Here is a 20,799-nt window from a genome sequence, read left to right as displayed (position 1 = left end):
ATATGATAACGATATGGTATGATGTAAAGAAACATTTAGAAGAACCCCATCTGCTGTCACAGTTTATGAGTTTTTTGCTCCCAGCCTCCAGGCAGAGCTGATGCATCATTTAAACTATGGGCCTCTAAGGGACTTAAAGTAATCCAAAATCTGTATTTGCCAGACTCTGGTGTCATGGTGTCTTTTGAGGAGCTGAGAACAAATTTTGACCTTGACGGAAAACATTTCTTTAAATGCCTCCAAATTAGAAACTTTGTAAGAGTCAGCCAAGAGGGCAAACTAGATAGACCAAAACGGTCACAGATGGAAAAAATTATGTTAAGGAATAGTGTGAGAAAGGGTATCATACTGGTAGATCACTCATCAGAAAGCTCAAAGTAAATTAAAGGCCTGGAGGGAAGACTTACAACTTGAAATAACCGAGGAGGAATGGGAAGAGGCATGTGCAGAAGCTCACACTAACTCCACGTCTCAAACTAATTCACTATAAATGGGTAATGCGGACATATGTCGGTGGATTTAAACAGATATAACAAAAACCTATGCACAAAATGTATGGATACAAGAGGAACATTGTTTCATTGCATCTGGCAATGTAGAAAGATTGAAGCATTTTGGGAAGAGGTAATAGTCATCATTGAGAAAATTATTACAAAACCATTTTTTTTGGAACCAAAATTCTTTCTTCTAGGGTTATACCCAGAAAAGCATAACTATAGTAAATACGAGCAGGCATTTATACTTATAGACCTCAGTATGCGCAACACCAAAAAGTATATTGCAATGTTCTGGAAAAAAGTACATAGACCAAGCGCTACATATTGGTTAAGACAGATGTTGTCAAGTCTTCCATTAGAGAGAATATAATATCTTATATATATTAAAAGCTAAACAACAAAACGATTTGAATTTATATATGGAGACCCTTCATGGAGTATGTTAAGGACCTAGATCTAACTGATGTGTTGACTAGTGAATGACTAGCTATATGGGTGTAGATTGTGCAGCTCCGAGCTTGTAAAAAAGTAGTATAGAGATGTAGGGGCTCTCCCTAAATGGCTGGCTGGAAGATGGGCCAGCCAGTTAATCCCAGGTTGACGAAAATTGTACTAAAATAAAACAAAATTGCTCTCTAAAACAATCGTAACAAACTTCTTGCTGGAGAAGGGAGTAGAGCTTGGGGGAGAGCTCCCTCTACGGGGGGGGGGGGGGGGGGGGGGCAGATGTGACCGGCAGATTTGGGAATACATTTTAGTACTGTAGGTAACATTTATGTCTTGAATGGAGGATAGAGGATTGCCCTGTGATAAAACGGGAGAGGCTAGAGTATTGTATATATTGTATTTTATTTTGTTTAAGATGTATGTCTTGTGAAGTGTTTGTTGAATTGCAAAATGGAAAATTTGTGAAAAGAACATAACCAAGAACCAAGAAAAAAAGGTAAGAGAGGGACAGAGAGAAATAAGGGAGGTTGAGGAGGATAAAGACAGATGGCGGGAGGCAAGGAGACATATGTGGGGGAAGAAATATCGACCGGGGTCCTATAAAGATTATTTATGTAAAGGCCGTAGTGTGGCCCCTGGGACCCAATATGAGGCCCCTGGCCTTGGGTCAGCTGGGTGATTGAGAGGGTCAGCCTGCTAACTCGTTCGAGCTGTTTTACATACCAATTAGAGCCCGACCTATTAATCAGTTGGACAATTGAATCAGCCAATATTGGCCTATGAGAGACATATCGGCCAATATATAGGTGCCGATATATATATATTTTTGGTCCACTTTTTCTCCTCCTGTTTTTCTGTGTTTTTCTCCCATCCCAATTTAGTCGCTATGCCAATTCCCCCCTCCCCTTCCTGGCCGTTGCTCGCATGTGCCCCCCACTGGTGAGTCTAGGGAGCCCTGAAGTCTATCAGATGCTTCCTCCGAGACATAGGAGACAGCCAGCAGCATCTTTTCACCTGCCAGCGCGGCCTCTCATTGGTGAGGTGTAACGTGTGGGAGGTCACACTACCCTCACCATCTCCCTCCCTCGCTGTGCAGGCGCCCTGACCGACCTGTAGGAGTCGCTGTTTACAATTACCAGAATACCACCCCACCAGCTTCCCTCCCGCTGACTCTGCCAATTGAGCCAGTATGACAGCCGGCCAAGCCGGATTCGATACCAGTGTCTCTCGTGTTGGTGACGAGCGCTTAGTCCGCTGCACCACCCAGCCGCCCAGGTGCCGATATTTTATATTCTTTTTACAGAACACAATGCAGAGATGCTTGGGGTAATTTAAAAATGGTGTCATCACAGTCTGTCCAGCAGAGCACACTCTGACTACATTGATTACACATTAGTCACAATACTCAGTCATTGGTCTTCATTCTTGAACGTGTTCGTAAATGCCTTGGTAAATATCTTGGTAAAAATTAGCGCGACAGAGATTTGCGACTCTAGATGATAATAATAATATTTTATATAATCTCCCAAAATGAGATTAGATTAGATTAAAATGTATTGTCACCATACAGCACAAGTACAATACAGCGCGAGAGCACACACACTAGGGCTGCACGAAATAATCGAATTGCAATTTTTCTGACATATATTGCGATTGCGATTAAATGTGCGATTATAATAATTTTTTTAGCAGCCCCACAGAGGTTTATTGTAAAATGCGGCTTGCATCTGGCCTACGCGGTGGGTCTGTTCGGGACACCGAGCCTGAACATTTTTCTTTTTACCTGGGAATCGATACCGGTACCCAACGGTACCTTTTTTTCTGTACTTTACTCTCCCTCTCTGAAGTCTAAACTTCACAACACACAATCTAAAACCCCTTACCTCCCTCTCCCAAACCGTTCCTACAACAATAACAACAACTTGCAAAGGAGATCTTGTATCTCAATGGGACTTCCTGGGGAAAAAAATAATAATAATTGCGATTTAAATTTTTTTTGTGATTTGATAATTGCATCATTTCAAATCGCGATTTCGATTTAAAATCGATTAATCGTTCAGCCGTTACGACACACACACACACACACACACACACACACACACACACACACACACACACACACACACACACACACACACACACTGTGTATATATGTGCGCAATGAATCGTTCCAGCAGTAGGCCTCTATTATTCAAATGACTTGTTTTATTAGGTATTATAGTAGTACGTCCTACTGTAGAACATGACATAATAGCATGACATCTCATTGTAATGTCAATACTGAATGACTGCGCGATTGGCTCTTGACAAGCGCACAGTCGTCCAGTATGGACATTACAATTACTAAATATGTCATGCCAATATCATAATCATAAATCATAATTTATATTCTCCTTTGTTTCATCACAATTTACTCAAGCCTAGTAACAGACACAATATTTATGACACTGGGAATACATTCCCTGAGATCCATAGATGTCCCTAGATACCAAGAACATGCAAATGGACCTTGTAGAAGGGGAGCAATCTTCCATTTACTTAGGTATGTATTTTAGGCGGATTTTCAGAAAATAGGGCTAGGGTTTAACAGGTTAATACAGTAAAACAGAAAGCTGTTGAAACCACAGGCTTACACCGGTCTATCTGATTTACAACTGCCTTTTCGAGTACGTAAATCCTACAAAGAATTTACAATACCAAGCCGTTCGAGAATGCTGAATAAGTACGTAAATCGAGTTACGAAGGGAATCCTTGGTAAGTTTTACGTATGTCTGTTAGAGAATGAGGACCATTGTTTACATATAACTCAGTCATAATAGCCAAACTGTGTCAAATCTAATCTTCTTTTTAATACTTACTTAATAATTAATTGATTGTATATTGTAATTTCTCACTCTTTGCCTCATTCAACGCTTAGCATCAGTTTCAGCATACAAGTCTGGGTACATCACCTCTGCCTGCAATTGTACGACTCATCCCCATAACTTCCCATAGACCAAGAGAGCACACCCTAGGTGCTACACCCTCTTATACCTTTCCCCAGGTCAGCCCCTGCCCTCTACCAACCCCGGGCTCGCGCGACCAATAGCGTCGACAGCTCTGCTGACCAATCACCCAAATCCCAGGGTCGCTACAATATGTATATGTATATACATGTAGATATATCTTTCTAAAAATGTATAAAGATTCATAGGAGCCCGGTCTAGTGGCTCACAAGGTTCCTTCATAATAATAATAATAATAATAATAATAATAATAATAATAATAATAATAATAATAATAATAATAATAATAATGCATTTTATTTAAAGGCGCCTGTCAAAGCACCCAAGGTCGCCATACAGGGTTAAAAACAAATACAATTACACACAGTAAAAAACACAATATTACAGAGTTACACATAGGGGAGCAGTTATAATAAACTTAAAATTAAAGTGAATATGCCAGAATAAACAGATGTGTTTTGAGACGGGGAACAAAGGTGGGGAGGTTATCTATTGCACGGATTTCTTGTGGTAGGGAATTCCAGAGGCGGGGGGCACAGCGGGAGAAGGCTCTGGATCCCATGGTAGTCAGACAGGAAGGGGGAGTGACAGGGGCTTTGCAGTAACCTGACAGGTTTACGGCGCCTTGAAGGGAGTGCTTAACCAGAGGGTGACTGAAGAGAGGCTTATCGCCCGAAACCCCGGTGACAGGCAGAGATAGCTGATAGCGTAGACTTCCACAGTCGAGAGAAACAGTCGTCCAACAGTGACTGGAGGAACGGCCCACTCGGTAGGCTGTGAAAGTGTTTCAGCAACAACACTGCTCTGTCCATCTGCCCCCTATTGCCTGGGAATATTGCCACGTCCCTCCCAGCCTGTCAGCAAGGCGTCTGGGAAAACGGTCACGTGGGATGGGATTGATTGATTGATTGAAAACTTTATTAACAGATTGCAGAATGGGTACAATACAGTACGGCTCAATACATACAACTGCTGAGAGGATGCAGACCAAGAAAAAGTCTTTTGTCCTGTTTACATCAGGGTCCTCCATTTTCAATTCATCAAGACATTTATGACATACAAGACTTACAAATATATGGTACTGTTGTAAGAAACAGAGATCATAAAAAATATACATCCGAAGGGGAAGAAACTGTACATTAGAGGGAGTTGCCAGTCCCCCCCCCCCCCCCCCCCCCCCCCTAAGACAGGATTTGGGGGTTTCTCTGCCCAGGTCGCCCTTGACAGACGGGGGAATGGTAATCAACTCTGAGGCGAGCAAACCACCTCTGTAGTTTGTGCATGTGAAGTAGACCAGGTGAAGTAGACCAGGTGAAGTAGACCAGGTGAAGTAGACCAGGTGAAGTAGACGAAGTAGACCAGGTGAAGTAGACCAGGTGAGACCAGGTGAAGTAGACCAGGTGAAGTAGACCAGGTGAAGTAGACCAGGTGAAGTAGACCAGGTGAAGTAGACCAGGTGAAGTAGACCAGGTGAAGTAGACCAGGTGAAGTAGACCAGGTGAAGTAGACCAGGTGAGACCAGGTGAAGTAGACCAGGTGAAGTAGACCAGGTGAAGTAGACCAGGTGAAGTAGACCAGGTGAGACCAGGTGAAGTAGACCAGGTGAAGTAGACCAGGTGAAGTAGACCAGGTGAAGTAGACCAGGTGAGACCAGGTGAAGTAGACCAGGTGAAGTAGACCAGGTGAAGTAGACCAGGTGAGACCAGGTGAAGTAGACCAGGTGAAACAGACCAGGTGAAGCAGACCAGGTGAAGTAGACCAGGTGAAGCAGACCAGGTGAAGTAGACCAGGTGAAGCAGACCAGGTGAAGTAGACCAGGTGAAGCAGACCAGGTGAAGTAGACCAGGTGAAGTAGACCAGGTGAAGCAGACCAGGTGAAGTAGACTAGGTGAAGTAGACCAGGTGAAGTAGACCAGGTGAAGTAGACCAGGTGAAGCAGACCAGGTGAAGTAGACCAGGTGAAGTAGACCAGGTGAAGTAGACCAGGTGAGACCAGGTGAAGTAGACCAGGTGAGACCAGGAGAAGTAGACCAGGTGAAGTACACCAGGTGAAGCAGACCAGGTGAAGCAGACCAGGTGAAGTAGACCAGGTGAAGTAGACCAGGTGAAGCAGACCAGGTGAAGTAGACCAGGTGAAGTAGACCAGGTGAAGCAGACCAGGTGAAGTAGACCAGGTGAAGTAGACCAGGTGAAGCAGACCAGGTGAAGTAGACCAGGTGAAGTAGACCAGGTGAAGTAGACCAGGTGAAGTAGACCAGGTGAAGTAGACCAGGTGAGACCAGGTGAAGTAGACCAGGTGAAGTAGACCAGGTGAAGTAGACCAGGTGAAGTAGACCAGGTGAAGCAGACCAGGTGAAGCAGACCAGGTGAGACCAGGTGAAGTAGACCAGGTGAAGTAGACCAGGTGAAGCAGACCAGGTGAGACCAGGTGAAGTAGAACAGGTGAAGTAGACCAGGTGAAGTAGACCAGGTGAGACCAGGTGAAGTAGACCAGGTGAGACCAGGTGAAGTAGACCAGGTGAAGTAGACCAGGTGAAGTAGACCAGGTGAAGTAGACCAGGTGAAGCAGACCAGGTGAAGCAGACCAGGTGAGACCAGGTGAAGTAGACCAGGTGAAGTAGACCAGGTGAAGCAGACCAGGTGAGACCAGGTGAAGTAGACCAGGTGAAGCAGACCAGGTGAAGCAGACCAGGTGAGACCAGGTGAAGTAGACCAGGTGAAGTAGACCAGGTGAAGTAGACCAGGTGAGACCAGGTGAGACCAGGTGAAGTAGACCAGGTGAAGTAGACCAGGTGAAACAGACCAGGTGAAGCAGACCAGGTGAAGTAGACCAGGTGAAGTAGACCAGGTGAAGCAGACCAGGTGAAGTAGACCAGGTGAAGTAGACCAGGTGAAGCAGACCAGGTGAAGTAGACCAGGTGAAGTAGACCAGGTGAAGCAGACCAGGTGAAGTAGACCAGGTGAAGTAGACCAGGTGAAGTAGACCAGGTGAAGTAGACCAGGTGAGACCAGGTGAAGTAGACCAGGTGAAGTAGACCAGGTGAGACCAGGTGAAGTAGACCAGGTGAAGTAGACCAGGTGAAGCACACCAGGTGAAGCAGACCAGGTGAAGTAGACCAGGTGAAGTAGACCAGGTGAAGTACACCAGGTGAAGTACACCAGGTGAAGCAGACCAGGTGAAGCAGACCAGGTGAAGCAGACCAGGTGAAGTAGACCAGGTGAAGTACACCAGGTGAAGTAGACCAGGTGAAGCAGACCAGGTGAAGTAGACCAGGTGAAGTAGACCAGGTGAAGTAGACCAGGTGAAGTAGACCAGGTGAAGCACACCAGGTGAAGCAGACCAGGTGAAGTAGACCAGGTGAAGTAGACCAGGTGAAGTAGACCAGGTGAAGCAGACCAGGTGAAGCAGATCAGGTGAGACTAGGTGAAGCAGACCAGGTGAAGTAGACCAGGTGAAGTAGACCAGGTGAGACCAGGTGAAGTAGACCAGGTGAAGTAGACCAGGTGAAACAGACCAGGTGAAGCAGACCAGGTGAAGTAGACCAGGTGAAGTAGACCAGGTGAAGTAGACCAGGTGAAGTAGACCAGGTGAAGTAGACCAGGTGAAACAGACCAGGTGAAACAGACCAGGTGAAGTAGACCAGGTGAAGTAGACCAGGTGAAGTAGACCAGGTGAAGCAGTCCAGGTGAAGTAGACCAGGTGAAGCAGACCAGGTGAAGTAGACCAGGTGAAGTAGACCAGGTGAAGTAGACGAAGTAGACCAGGTGAAGTAGACCAGGTGAGACCAGGTGAAGTAGACCAGGTGAAGTAGACCAGGTGAAGTAGACCAGGTGAAGTAGACCAGGTGAAGTAGACCAGGTGAGACTAGGTGAAGTAGACCAGGTGAAGTAGACCAGGTGAAGTAGACCAGGTGAAGTAGACCAGGTGAAGCAGACCAGGTGAAGTAGACCAGGTGAAGTAGACCAGGTGAAGTAGACCAGGTGAGACCAGGTGAAGTAGACCAGGTGAAGTAGACCAGGTGAAGTAGACCAGGTGAGACCAGGTGAAGTAGACCAGGTGAAGTAGACCAGGTGAAGTAGACCAGGTGAAGCAGACCAGGTGAAGTAGACCAGGTGAAGTAGACCAGGTGAAGTAGACCAGGTGAAGTAGACCAGGTGAAGTAGACCAGGTGAGACCAGGTGAAGTAGACCAGGTGAAGTAGACCAGGTGAGACCAGGTGAAGTAGACCAGGTGAAGTAGACCAGGTGAAGTAGACCAGGTGAAGTAGACCAGGTGAAGTAGACCAGGTGAAGTAGACCAGGTGAGACCAGGTGAAGTAGACCAGGTGAAGTAGACCAGGTGAAGTAGACCAGGTGAAGTAGACCAGGTGAGACCAGGTGAAGTAGACCAGGTGAAGTAGACCAGGTGAAGTAGACCAGGTGAGACCAGGTGAAGTAGACCAGGTGAGACCAGGAGAAGTAGACCAGGTGAAGTAGACCAGGTGAAGTAGACCAGGTGAAGTAGACCAGGTGAAGTAGACCAGGTGAAGTAGACCAGGTGAAGTAGACCAGGTGAAGTAGACCAGGTGAGACCAGGTGAAGTAGACCAGGTGAAGTAGACCAGGTGAAGTAGACCAGGTGAAGTAGACCAGGTGAAGCAGACCAGGTGAAGTAGACCAGGTGAGACCAGGTGAAGTAGACCAGGTGAAGTAGACCAGGTGAAGCAGACCAGGTGAAGTAGACCAGGTGAAGTAGACCAGGTGAAGTAGACCAGGTGAAGCAGACCAGGTGAAGTAGACCAGGTGAAGTAGACCAGGTGAGACCAGGTGAAGTAGACCAGGTGAAGTAGACCAGGTGAAGCAGACCAGGTGAAGTAGACCAGGTGAAGTAGACCAGGTGAAGTAGACCAGGTGAAGCAGACCAGGTGACGCAGACCAGGTGAGACCAGGTGATGTAGACCAGGTGAAGTAGACCAGGTGAAGTAGACCAGGTGAAGCAGACCAGGTGAAGTAGACCAGGTGAAGTAGACCAGGTGAAGTAGACCAGGTGAAGTAGACCAGGTGAAGCACACCAGGTGAAGCAGACCAGGTGAAGTAGACCAGGTGAGACCAGGTGAAGTAGACCAGGTGAAGTAGACCAGGTGAAGTAGACCAGGTGAATTAGACCAGGTGAATTAGACCAGGTGAGACCAGGTGAAGTACACCAGGTGAAGTAGACCAGGTGAAGTAGACCAGGTGAAGCAGACCAGGTGAAGCAGACCAGGTGAAGTAGACCAGGTGAGACCAGGTGAAGTAGACCAGGTGAAGTAGACCAGGTGAAGTAGACCAGGTGAGACCAGGTGAAGTAGACCAGGTGAAGTAGACCAGGTGAAGCAGACCAGGTGAAGTAGACCAGGTGAAGTAGACCAGGTGAAGTAGACCAGGTGAGACCAGGTGAAGTAGACCAGGTGAAGTAGACCAGGTGAAGTAGACCAGGTGAAGTAGACCAGGTGAGACCAGGTGAAGTAGACCAGGTGAAGTAGACCAGGTGAAGTAGACCAGGTGAAGTAGACCAGGTGAAGTAGACCAGGTGAAGTAGACCAGGTGATACCAGGTGAAGTAGACCAGGTGAAGTAGACCAGGTGAAGTAGACCAGGTGATACCATGTGAAGTAGACCAGGTGAAGTAGACCAGGTGAAGTAGACCAGGTGAGACCAGGTGAAGTAGACCAGGTGAAGCAGACCAGGTGAAGTAGACCAGGTGAAGCAGACCAGGTGAAGTAGACCAGGTGATACCAGGTGAAGTAGACCAGGTGAAGTAGACCAGGTGAAGTAGACCAGGTGAGACCAGGTGAAGTAGACCAGGTGAAGTAGACCAGGTGAAGCAGACCAGGTGAAGTAGACCAGGTGAAGTAGACCAGGTGAGACCAGGTGAAGTAGACCAGGTGAAGTAGACCAGGTGAAGCAGACCAGGTGAAGTAGACCAGGTGAAGTAGACCAGGTGAAGTAGACCAGGTGAAGCAGACCAGGTGACGCAGACCAGGTGAAGCAGACCAGGTGAGACCAGGTGATGTAGACCAGGTGAAGTAGACCAGGTGAAGTAGACCAGGTGAAGCAGACCAGGTGAAGTAGACCAGGTGAAGTAGACCAGGTGAAGTAGACCAGGTGAAGTAGACCAGGTGAAGCACACCAGGTGAAGCAGACCAGGTGAAGTAGACCAGGTGAGACCAGGTGAAGTAGACCAGGTGAAGTAGACCAGGTGAAGTAGACCAGGTGAATTAGACCAGGTGAATTAGACCAGGTGAGACCAGGTGAAGTACACCAGGTGAAGTAGACCAGGTGAAGTAGACCAGGTGAAGCAGACCAGGTGAAGCAGACCAGGTGAAGTAGACCAGGTGAGACCAGGTGAAGTAGACCAGGTGAAGTAGACCAGGTGAAGTAGACCAGGTGAGACCAGGTGAAGTAGACCAGGTGAAGTAGACCAGGTGAAGCAGACCAGGTGAAGTAGACCAGGTGAAGTAGACCAGGTGAAGTAGACCAGGTGAGACCAGGTGAAGTAGACCAGGTGAAGTAGACCAGGTGAAGTAGACCAGGTGAAGTAGACCAGGTGAAGTAGACCAGGTGAAGTAGACCAGGTGAAGTAGACCAGGTGAAGTAGACCAGGTGAAGTAGACCAGGTGATACCAGGTGAAGTAGACCAGGTGAAGTAGACCAGGTGAAGTAGACCAGGTGATACCATGTGAAGTAGACCAGGTGAAGTAGACCAGGTGAAGTAGACCAGGTGAGACCAGGTGAAGTAGACCAGGTGAAGCAGACAAGGTGAAGTAGACCAGGTGAAGCAGACCAGGTGAAGTAGACCAGGTGAAGCAGACCAGGTGAAGTAGACCAGGTGATACCAGGTGAAGTAGACCAGGTGAAGTAGACCAGGTGAGACCAGGTGAAGTAGACCAGGTGAAGCAGACCAGGTGAAGTAGACCAGGTGAAGTAGACCAGGTGAAGTAGACCAGGTGAAGTAGACCAGGTGAAGTAGACCAGGTGAAGTAGACCAGGTGAAGCACACCAGGTGAAGCAGACCAGGTGAAGTAGACCAGGTGAAGTACACCAGGTGAAGTAGACCAGGTGAAGCAGACCAGGTGAAGCAGACCAGGTGAAGCAGACCAGGTGAAGTAGACCAGGTGAAGTACACCAGGTGAAGTAGACCAGGTGAAGCAGACCAGGTGAAGCAGACCAGGTGAAGCAGACCAGGTGAGACTAGGTGAAGTAGACCAGGTGAAGCAGACCAGGTGAAGTAGACCAGGTGAAGTAGACCAGGTGAAGTAGACCAGGTGAAGTAGACCAGGTGAAGTAGACCAGGTGAAGTAGACCAGGTGAAGTAGACCAGGTGAAGCAGACCAGGTGAAGCAGACCAGGTGAGAATAGGTGAAGCAGACCAGGTGAAGTAGACCAGGTGAAGTAGACCAGGTGAGACCAGGTGAAGTAGACCAGCTGAAGTAGACCAGGTGAAACAGACCAGGTGAAGCAGACCAGGTGAAGTAGACCAGGTGAAGTAGACCAGGTGAAACAGACCAGGTGAAGCAGACCAGGTGAAGTAGACCAGGTGAAGTAGACCAGGTGAAGTAGACCAGGTGAAGTAGACCAGGTGAAACAGACCAGGTGAAGTAGACCAGGTGAAGTAGACCAGGTGAAGTAGACCAGGTGAAGTAGACCAGGTGAAGCAGTCCAGGTGAAGTAGACCAGGTGAAGTAGACCAGGTGAGACCAGGTGAAGTAGACCAGGTGAAGTAGACCAGGTGAAGCAGACCAGGTGAAGTAGACCAGGTGAAGTAGACCAGGTGAAGTAGACCAGGTGAAGCAGACCAGGTGAAGCAGACCAGGTGAAGCAGACCAGGTGAAGCAGACCAGGTGAAGCAGACCAGGTGAAGTAGACCAGGTGAATTAGACCAGGTGAAGTAGACCAGGTGAAGCAGACCAGGTGAAGTAGACCAGGTGAAGTAGACCAGGTGAGACCAGGTGAAGTAGACCAGGTGAAGTAGACCAGGTGAAGTAGACCAGGTGAAGTAGACCAGGTGAAGTAGACCAGGTGAAGTAGACCAGGTGAAGCACACCAGGTGAAGCAGACCAGGTGAAGTAGACCAGGTGAAGTACACCAGGTGAAGTAGACCAGGTGAAGTAGACCAGGTGAAGCAGACCAGGTGAAGTAGACCAGGTCAAGCAGACCAGGTGAAGCAGACCAGGTGAAGTAGACCAGGTGAAGTAGACCAGGTGAGACCAAGTGAAGTAGACCAGGTGAAGTAGACCAGGTGAAGTAGACCAGATGAAGTAGACCAGGTGAAGTAGACCAGGTGAAGTAGACCAGGTGAAGTAGACCAGGTGAGACCAGGTGAAGTAGACCAGGTGAAGTAGACCAGGTGAAGTAGACCAGGTGAAGAAGACCAGGTGAAGTAGACCAGGTGAAGTAGACCAGGTGAGACCAGGTGAAGTAGACCAGGTGAAGTAGACCAGGTGAGACCAGGTGAAGTAGACCAGGTGAAGTAGACCAGGTGAAGTAGACCAGGTGAGACCAGGTGAAGTAGACCAGGTGAAGCAGACCAGGTGAGGCAGACCAGGTGAAGTAGACCAGGTGAAGTAGACCAGGTGAGACCAGGTGAAGTAGACCAGGTGAAGTAGACCAGGTGAAGTAGACCAGGTGAAGCAGACCAGGTGAAGCAGACCAGGTGAGACCAGGTGAAGTAGACCAGGTGAAGTAGACCAGGTGAAGTAGACCAGGTGAGACCAGGTGAGACCAGGTGAAGTAGACCAGGTGAAGTAGACCAGGTGAAACAGACCAGGTGAAGCAGACCAGGTGAAGTAGACCAGGTGAAGTAGACCAGGTGAAGTAGACCAGGTGAAGTAGACCAGGTGAAACAGACCAGGTGAAGCAGACCAGGTGAAGTAGACCAGGTGAAGCAGACCAGGTGAAGCAGACCAGGTGAAACAGACCCATTGCAAACAGTGACTCCTACTGGTCGGTCTGGGCGCCTGTTCAGCAGGGAGGGGATCTGGGGGAAATAGCGTGAACTTCTGCACCCGTTACGTTCCCCCAGTGAAACTCCTCGCTGTCAGGTGAAAAGAAGCGGCTGGTGACTCCACATGTATCGGAGGAGGCATGTAAGTAAGTAAGTAAGTAAGTAAGTATTTATAAAGCACCTTTCATACATGTCATGTAGCTCAAAGTGCTGCACACAAACATAGGCATATATAACGATAAAAGCAATAAAGTCACAGTGATCAGTTAAGATCAATGTTTAAAAAAAATAATAATAATAACGTAAAAATGAAAACAGTCATTTGCTGACCAGTTTGGGAGAACAGGTCCGCACAAACATGTCCGTTCAGTAGCAACCGGAAGTAGGAAATGCACTAAACCAATGCACTTGTACAGTAGGTAGCAATGTTAGCTCTCATAACGTTAGTGTAGTTACGTTTTTATTAGTGGTCGCGTATTGTATGCGTATGTACCCGTTCCCTCATCTAAAGAGTTGGGTCCATAAGGCTTTTCCAAGCCTTATGGATCCATAAGGCTTTTCCAAGCCATAGCGTCTTTGTGTTATGTCTCATAACGTTAGCCAGTTAGGAAGTAGGAAATGCACTAAACCAATGCACTTGTACTTGTTTAGCAGCAACTGGAAGTAGGAAGTGCACTAGACCAATAACTAGTAGGTAGCAACGTTAGCTCTCATAACGTGCACTAAACCAATCCTAAACCAATATCTAGTAGGTAGCAACGTTAGCTCTCATAACGTGCACTAAACCAATGCACTTGTACTTGTTTAGCAGCAACCGGAAGTAGGAAGTGCACTAAACCAATGCACTTGTACAGTACGTAGCAACGTTGGCTCTCATAACGTTAGCTAGCCAGCAGCTCCGGGTACAGCAGGTAGCAACGTTAGCTCTCATAACGTTAGCCAGTTAGCAGCTCCGGGTACTAAAAATAAAGCATCACATTAATACGACAACAGTAATAAAAGTACGGCAATAGGCAAAGTACAGTAAAATAACATTTCATTAAAAGATCAATACATAAAAAATAAAAACATAATAATAAAAACATTTCAATAAGATACTCGCTTTCCCTAAGGCATGGTACACTATTTGTAAGCTAGACTGTATAGGTACGTTTTTAATTTTCCTTTAAAAATGTGTATGGAGCTGGCGTTTCTGATGTGTGTTGGTAGTGTGTTCCATAGTTTTGGGGCATAGTTGGCAAATGCCATACTTCCTATCCTCTTTTGGTTTCTGGGTGTGTCTAGTAAACCTGTAGTGGATGACCGTAGCGTTCTTGAGGTAGTGTGGTAGTCTACTACACCCTCCCCAGACTGACAGTAAGGCAGCATGTGGTAGTCTACACCCTCCCCAGGTCGACAGTAGGGCAGCGTGTGGTAGTCTACACCTCCCCAGACCGACAGTAGGGCAGCATGTGGTAGTCTACACCCTCCCCAGACCGACAGTAGGGTAGCATGTGGTAGTCTATACCCTCCCCAGGCCGACAGTAGGGCAGCATGTGGTAGTCTACACCCTCCCCAGGCCGACAGTAGGGCAGCATGTGGTAGTCTACACCCTCCCCAGACCAACAGTAGGGCAGCATGTGGTTTGTGGTAGTCTACACCCTCCCCAGGCCGACAGTAGGGCAGCATGTGATAGTCTACACCCTCCCCAGGCCGACAGTAGGGCAGCATGTGGTAGTCTACAACACCCTCCCCAGACCGACAGTAGGGCAGCATGTGGTAGTTTACACCCTCCCCAGACCGACAGTAGGGCAGCATGTGGTAGTTTACACCCTCCCCAGACCGACAGTAGGGCAGCATGTGGTAGTTTACACCCTCCCCAGACCGACAGTAGGGCAGCATGTGGTAGTCTACACCCTCCCCAGACCGACAGTAGGGCAGCATGTGGTAGTTTACACCCTCCCCAGACCGACAGTAGGGCAGCATGTGGTAGTCTACACCCTCCCCAGACCGACAGTAGGGCAGCATGTGGTAGTCTACACCCTCCCCAGACCGACAGTATGGCAGCATGTGGTAGTCTACACCCTCCCCAGGCCGACAGTAGGGCAGCATGTGGTAGTCTACAACCTCCCCAGGCCGACAGTAGGGCAGCATGTGATAGTCTACACCCTCCCCAGACCGACAGTAGGGCAGCATGTGGTAGTCTATGTTATGTATTGGGTTGGGTTTGTCCCAGGGCGATCGCCGTACTCGCCCTGTATATGTACGTGGTGATTGCGCACCTGTGGTTGTTATGGTATTTACCTGCTATCAAGTATAAAGCCTCGTTACTGAGTACCTCCGTGTCTGTGATGATTCCTTGTTATATCACCAAGATCAGATATAACAAATTGGCGACGAGGACGACGGAACTGCGCGGCATCCTTGGTCGAAAGAAAAGTTGGACTATGGAAACTAAGTGGAGGACATTTGGTTGCCATTAGCAACGGAGCTAATACGTGTACCCTGAGCGGCTAACGGAGCTATGCGGCGGACTGGTAACGTTGATGTGTGTGTGAATGTCGGATCTAGACACAGACAGTGATAACAGTACGGACAAACAAGAAGTGCATGTCGTAACAAGAACAATGGCTGGAATATTGGGGAGTATCGGCCCCTTTGATGAGAGCGTGGAACAATGGAGTTCATATACGGAGAGATTTGATTTCTTTGTGCTCGCAAATGACATTAAAGACATTAAGATTGTGCCCACGTTTATGAGTGTGATTGGGGCAAGGACTTTCAACATTCTACGGAGTTTGGTACGACCGATAAAACCGGGGGAAATGACATATGCACAGATTGTTACTGCATTGACGGGACACTTTTCTCCTAAACCACTCCTGATAGCGGAACGGTTTCGGTTCCATAGGAGGAATCAAGAGGAGGGGGAAACTGTAACGATGTTTGTAGCAGCACTTAGGAAATTATCTGAACACTGTGAATTTAATGAGGTATTAAATGACACCATCAGGGATAGACTTGTGTGTGGACTGCAAAGTGAGGCAGCACAAAAAAGACTGTTAACAGAACATGGGCTCACCCTACAAAAGGCCATTGATGTCAGTGTGTCAATGGAATTGGCAGCCAGAGAGGCACAACAACTGAGTGCGTCTGCCAAAGTGCATCAGGTTTTTAATGTAAACCAAAGACAAATGTCAGGACAGGGCATGTGTTTTCGGTGTGGCAAGCCAGGGCATCAAGCGATGGAATGTTGGTGCAAGGAGTTAGAGTGCCGTCGCTGTGGCAAAAAGGGCCACATTGAGCGGGCATGCCGTAATAAGAGGAGCGAAGCACCGTCGCAGCACAGACAACCTAGGTTTCAAAAAGAGGCATTCAAACCTAGGACCAAGAAAGGCGTATACCAGGTGGAACACAAGGCTGTTAGTGACTCCTCTGACGAGGAGTATCCACTACACATACTAACTGTGGCGGGTGGGTCTAGTGGCTACTGGGTGTTACCTTCGCTAGAGGGGAAACCAGTGCATATGGAGATAGACACCGGCGCGGCGGTGTCACTGGTGTCAGACAAAGTGTATCGACAAACACTGAAACACCTAACACTGCGGCCAGCCCGAGTGGTGCTGAAGACATATACCGGAGAAGCGGTGGCCCTAAAAGGGGTCACAGAGGTCAAAGTGGAGCTGAACGGACAGCACGCTAAACTACCACTCTATGTGGTGCATGGCGACTACCCCTCCTTACTGGGACGGGCGTGGATGGAGAAAATACAATTGGACTGGCCCGCGGTGCGACTGGTGACACAGGGGGACACAGGGTTACCCGCAGTTCTTAAGAAACATGCTGATGTTTTTAAAAAGGAGCTCGGAAGCATGAAGGACATTACGGTGAAGCTGAGAGCACACCTAAGTTCTTGAAAGCGCGGCCAGTGCCCTACGCCATCAGGCCCAAGGTGGAGGCGGAACTGGATGCTCTGGTGAAAAGTGGGGTGCTGGAGCCAGTTAGCATCAGCGATTGGAGTACCCCCATCGTGCCCATTGTAAAAAAGGATGGGGAAATAAGGGTATGTGGTGATTTCAAGACTACGTTGAACCCAGTGCTGGAAGTGGAGAAATACCCCTTGCCTCTTATCGAGGACTTGTTCGCTCAGTAATTCAGTAAAATTTACCTCCGCCATGCGTACCTGCAGATGCACGTGGATCAAGACTCCAGAGAGTTTCTGATGGTTAACACCCACAAAGGGTTGTTCAGGTACTGTCGGTTGGCATTCGGGATAACCTCAGCCCCTGCTCTGTTCCAAAGGGCGATGGATCAGATTTTGTGTGGGTTGCCCGGGGTACAATGCTACCTAGATGATATCCTGGTGACTGGGAAGGATGACAAAGACCATCTTCAGAACCTGGATGAGACCCTGCAGAGGCTGCAGGATTATGGACTGAGAGTCCACAAAGGGAAATGTGATTTTTTTCAGTCTTCCATCGAATACCTCGGCCATGTAATTGACGCTGCAGGGCTGCACAAGCCTCCTTCAAAGACTAAGGCCATTGTGGAGGCTCCTGCCCCCCCAAAATGTGGCCCAACTCCGTTAATACTTGGGACTACTGAACTATTATGGACAATTCATGAAGGGTCTTTCGACAGCGCTGAAGCCGCTGCACCAACTGCTCTGTCGGGAGAAGCCATGGGCCTGGACTGAGGAGTGTCAGAAGGCTTTCGTAGCATCAAAAGAGACGCTGCTGAGGTCAGAGGCCTTAACGTACTTTGACCCGGCATTGCCGATACAGCTGGCCTGTGACGCATCCCCATACGGAGTAGGGGCGGTTATCTCCCATATCATGCTGGATGGGGTAGAGAAACCCATTGCTTTTGCGTCCAGAACACTGAACAAGGCTGAATCAAATTACGCTCAAATAGAGCGTGAAGCACTAAGCATCGTGTTCGGCATACGAAAATTTCACCAGTACCTGTTCGGGAGACGGTTCACACTCCTGACCGACCACAAGCCACTCACGACCATTCTAGGTCCGCATGTGGGCATCCCACCGCTCGCAGCGAGCAGGATGCAGAGATGGGCATTGCTCTTGTCTGCCCATGACTATGCAATTAAATATCGGAAGTCAGAATTGCATGGTAACGCAGACGGCCTCTCCAGGCTACCATTACCCGTGTCAAAGCCAGGCCCGGGTCAGGTTGACATCTTTTATTTCAGTCAAGTGGAGAATGCACCAGTCACCACGCAACAGGTGAGGAGGGCCACTAGGAATGACCCAGTGTTTTCACAAGTAATGGACTCCATCGTAAAGGGGGGGAGAATGAAGGACACACCCGAGCTCAAGCCTTTCATCTCTAGACAACATGAACTGTCGACTCAAGCTGGGTGCCTGCTCTGGGGAAGAAGAGTGGTCATCCCTCCTTCGCTGCGTAAGTCCATGCTACAACAACTTCATACGGGACACTGTGGCATGGTCCGTATGAAAGAGGTCGGACGTAGCTATTTTTGGTGGCCCGGGCTGGACAGCAACATCGGAGAAAAGGCTAAGACATGCCCCACCTGTCAGCGGGTCCGTAATGCACCCCAGCCGGCACCACTACACCCCTGGGAGTGGCCAAGTGAGCCATGGAAACGGCTACATGTTGATTTTGCTGGGCCGTACGAAGAGAAAATGTTCCTTGTGGCGGTAGACGCCCACAGCAAATGGCCCGAAGTGGCAATAATGAAATCCACAACGGCTGAGAGGACCATTGAGAAACTGGGGGAAATGTTTAGCCGTTTCGGGTGTCCAGAACAACTGGTGAGTGACAATGGGCCCCAATTTATCTCTCAGGAGATGGACACTTTCTTAAAGGTCAACGGAGTTAAACACATTAGATCTGCACCCTACCACCCAGCAACTAATGGGTTAGCTGAGAGATTTGTGCAGACTTTGAAACACAGCCTAAAGGCGTCACAGGGACAAGGTAGTCTCCACCAACGCCTTCACGGTTTCCTCTTAACCTACCGGAACACCGCACACGCAACCACCAAGGCATCCCCAGCAGAACTGCTCCTTAAGAGACCGCTGCGCACCAACCTGGATCTTCTCAGACCACCAGAGGAAGCAGAAATTGTGTGGCATGAACAGGATAAGCAAGTAAGAAGAAGAGCATTGAGAGCCAAGACCAGGGCTTTCAGTGCTGGTGACCACGTACTGGCACGGAACTACCATCGTGGACCGAAGTGGGTGCCCGCCACTGTAGTCCGACAGACAGGACCGCTGTCCTATACAGTACAGACAGACAGCGATCTGGTGTGGAAACGGCACACAGAGCAGTTATTGGGGAGTGTAGAGACCCCTAGGGAACCCCAATCCACCGCTGGAATTACAGAGCTGTTTTTGAATGACACTCCAACTATGCAGCCGGTGTAAATTGACTTACCTTCCCTGGAAGAGCCTACAGTGGCCTCACCCACCCAGGAGGGTGATGATGACGCCGACACCCCGGCACCAAAGTCCATGCCACCGACGCCACAAATGGACAGTGGTGACCGCCGATATCCAAGTCGGGAACGGCGGCCACCCATTCGTTTGGATCTATAGACTTACCTAAATTAAAGACTTATACAAAAAAAATAAAAATGTAAAAGAAAAAAGATAAAAAAAAAAGTCTGTGTCCAAAATGGGAAAGGGGGAGAGTGGACTGTTAGATTTTTTGGAATGTTGTTGACCGGGCAAATGAAAAAGAAAAAAATATATATATATTATAATGATGTTGTATTGCCATGCGGGCTGTTGCAACTTAGGGGTACCATTATGCTAAGTGGGGAGGAGATGTTATGTATTGGGTTGGGTTTGTCCCAGGGCGATCGCCGTACTCGCCCTGTATATGTACGTGGTGATTGCGCACCTGTGGTTGTCATGGTATTTACCTGCTATCAAGTATAAAGCCTTGTTACTGAGTACCTCCGTGTCTGTGATGATTCCTTGTTATATCACCAAGATCAGATATAACAGTCTACACCCTCCCCTGACCGACAGTAGGGCAGCATGTGGTAGTCTACACCCTCCCCAGACCGACAGTAGGGCAGCATGTGATACTTTGTGATAGTCTACACCCTCCCCAGACTGACAGTAGGGCAATGCGTGCAACGACCAGGAAGGGAATTGGCATAACGACAAAAAAATTGGGATGGGAGAAAGAAAGAAAGGCAAAACAAAGAAAATAAGACTAGTAATTCAGAGAGTCCATGGTCTAATGTGAACTAATGAATTGAGGGATTAGCAATACTTTTTAAAGTAATTGGAAAGAAATCTGAGGAGGATCTAATTTTCTTTGACTGACTGAACCATAAAGTCAATTTGTGGAGTTACCTGCAACATTAGTCTTGTATTGAACCTCAGTTTCAGAAAGAGAAAGAACAGGTTTCTACAAGGCTACAATGCAAACATTACCCTGCAGTATATTTTGCTGTGATTTTCTGCTGCCTGACTTCCGTTGTACCAGTGCCAACCACACTACACCACACATGCCAAGTTATTAATTTATCAGACATATACATACACAGAGAGAGAGAGAGAGAGAGAGAGAGAGAGAGAGAGAGAGAGAGAGAGAGAGAGAGAGAGAGGGAGACAGAGAGAGAGAGATAGAGAGAGAGAGAGAGAGAGAGAGCCTGAACCCTCTGTGATAAGGGTTATATCCTGTTAAAGGTCATATCCTGTTAAAGCCCAACTCCCCCCCCTCCCCCAATCCCCCATCAGTCAACTCCACCCCCCCCCCCCCCCCCCCCCCACGCCCCCCCTGCTCCCCTTTGACACGCAGCGCTCGGAAGAGACACACTCCGAAAGCAGGTTGCCTATGGCAACCGTGCCCTAGGGATTAGTGACATCCGAGCACACAGTGTCAGATGCGGGGTGACACAAACTTTGTATGTAT

At 48.3% G+C, this 20,799-nt stretch overlaps 1 protein-coding gene across 1 annotated transcript in view; it reads right to left on the bottom strand.

Moving 5' to 3' along the window:
- The window catches only part of cckbrb (cholecystokinin B receptor b), a gene marked incomplete at both ends in the record, with an annotated part of 211,543 nt that overhangs the window by 154,854 nt on the left and 35,890 nt on the right, over window positions 1-20,799 (bottom strand).

This window comes from Notolepis coatsorum (assembly GCF_963971535.1).
Source record: "Notolepis coatsorum genome assembly, chromosome: 5".
Lineage (NCBI taxonomy): Eukaryota > Metazoa > Chordata > Actinopteri > Aulopiformes > Paralepididae > Notolepis > Notolepis coatsorum.
This window is presented reverse-complemented; position numbering and strand designations above follow the sequence as displayed.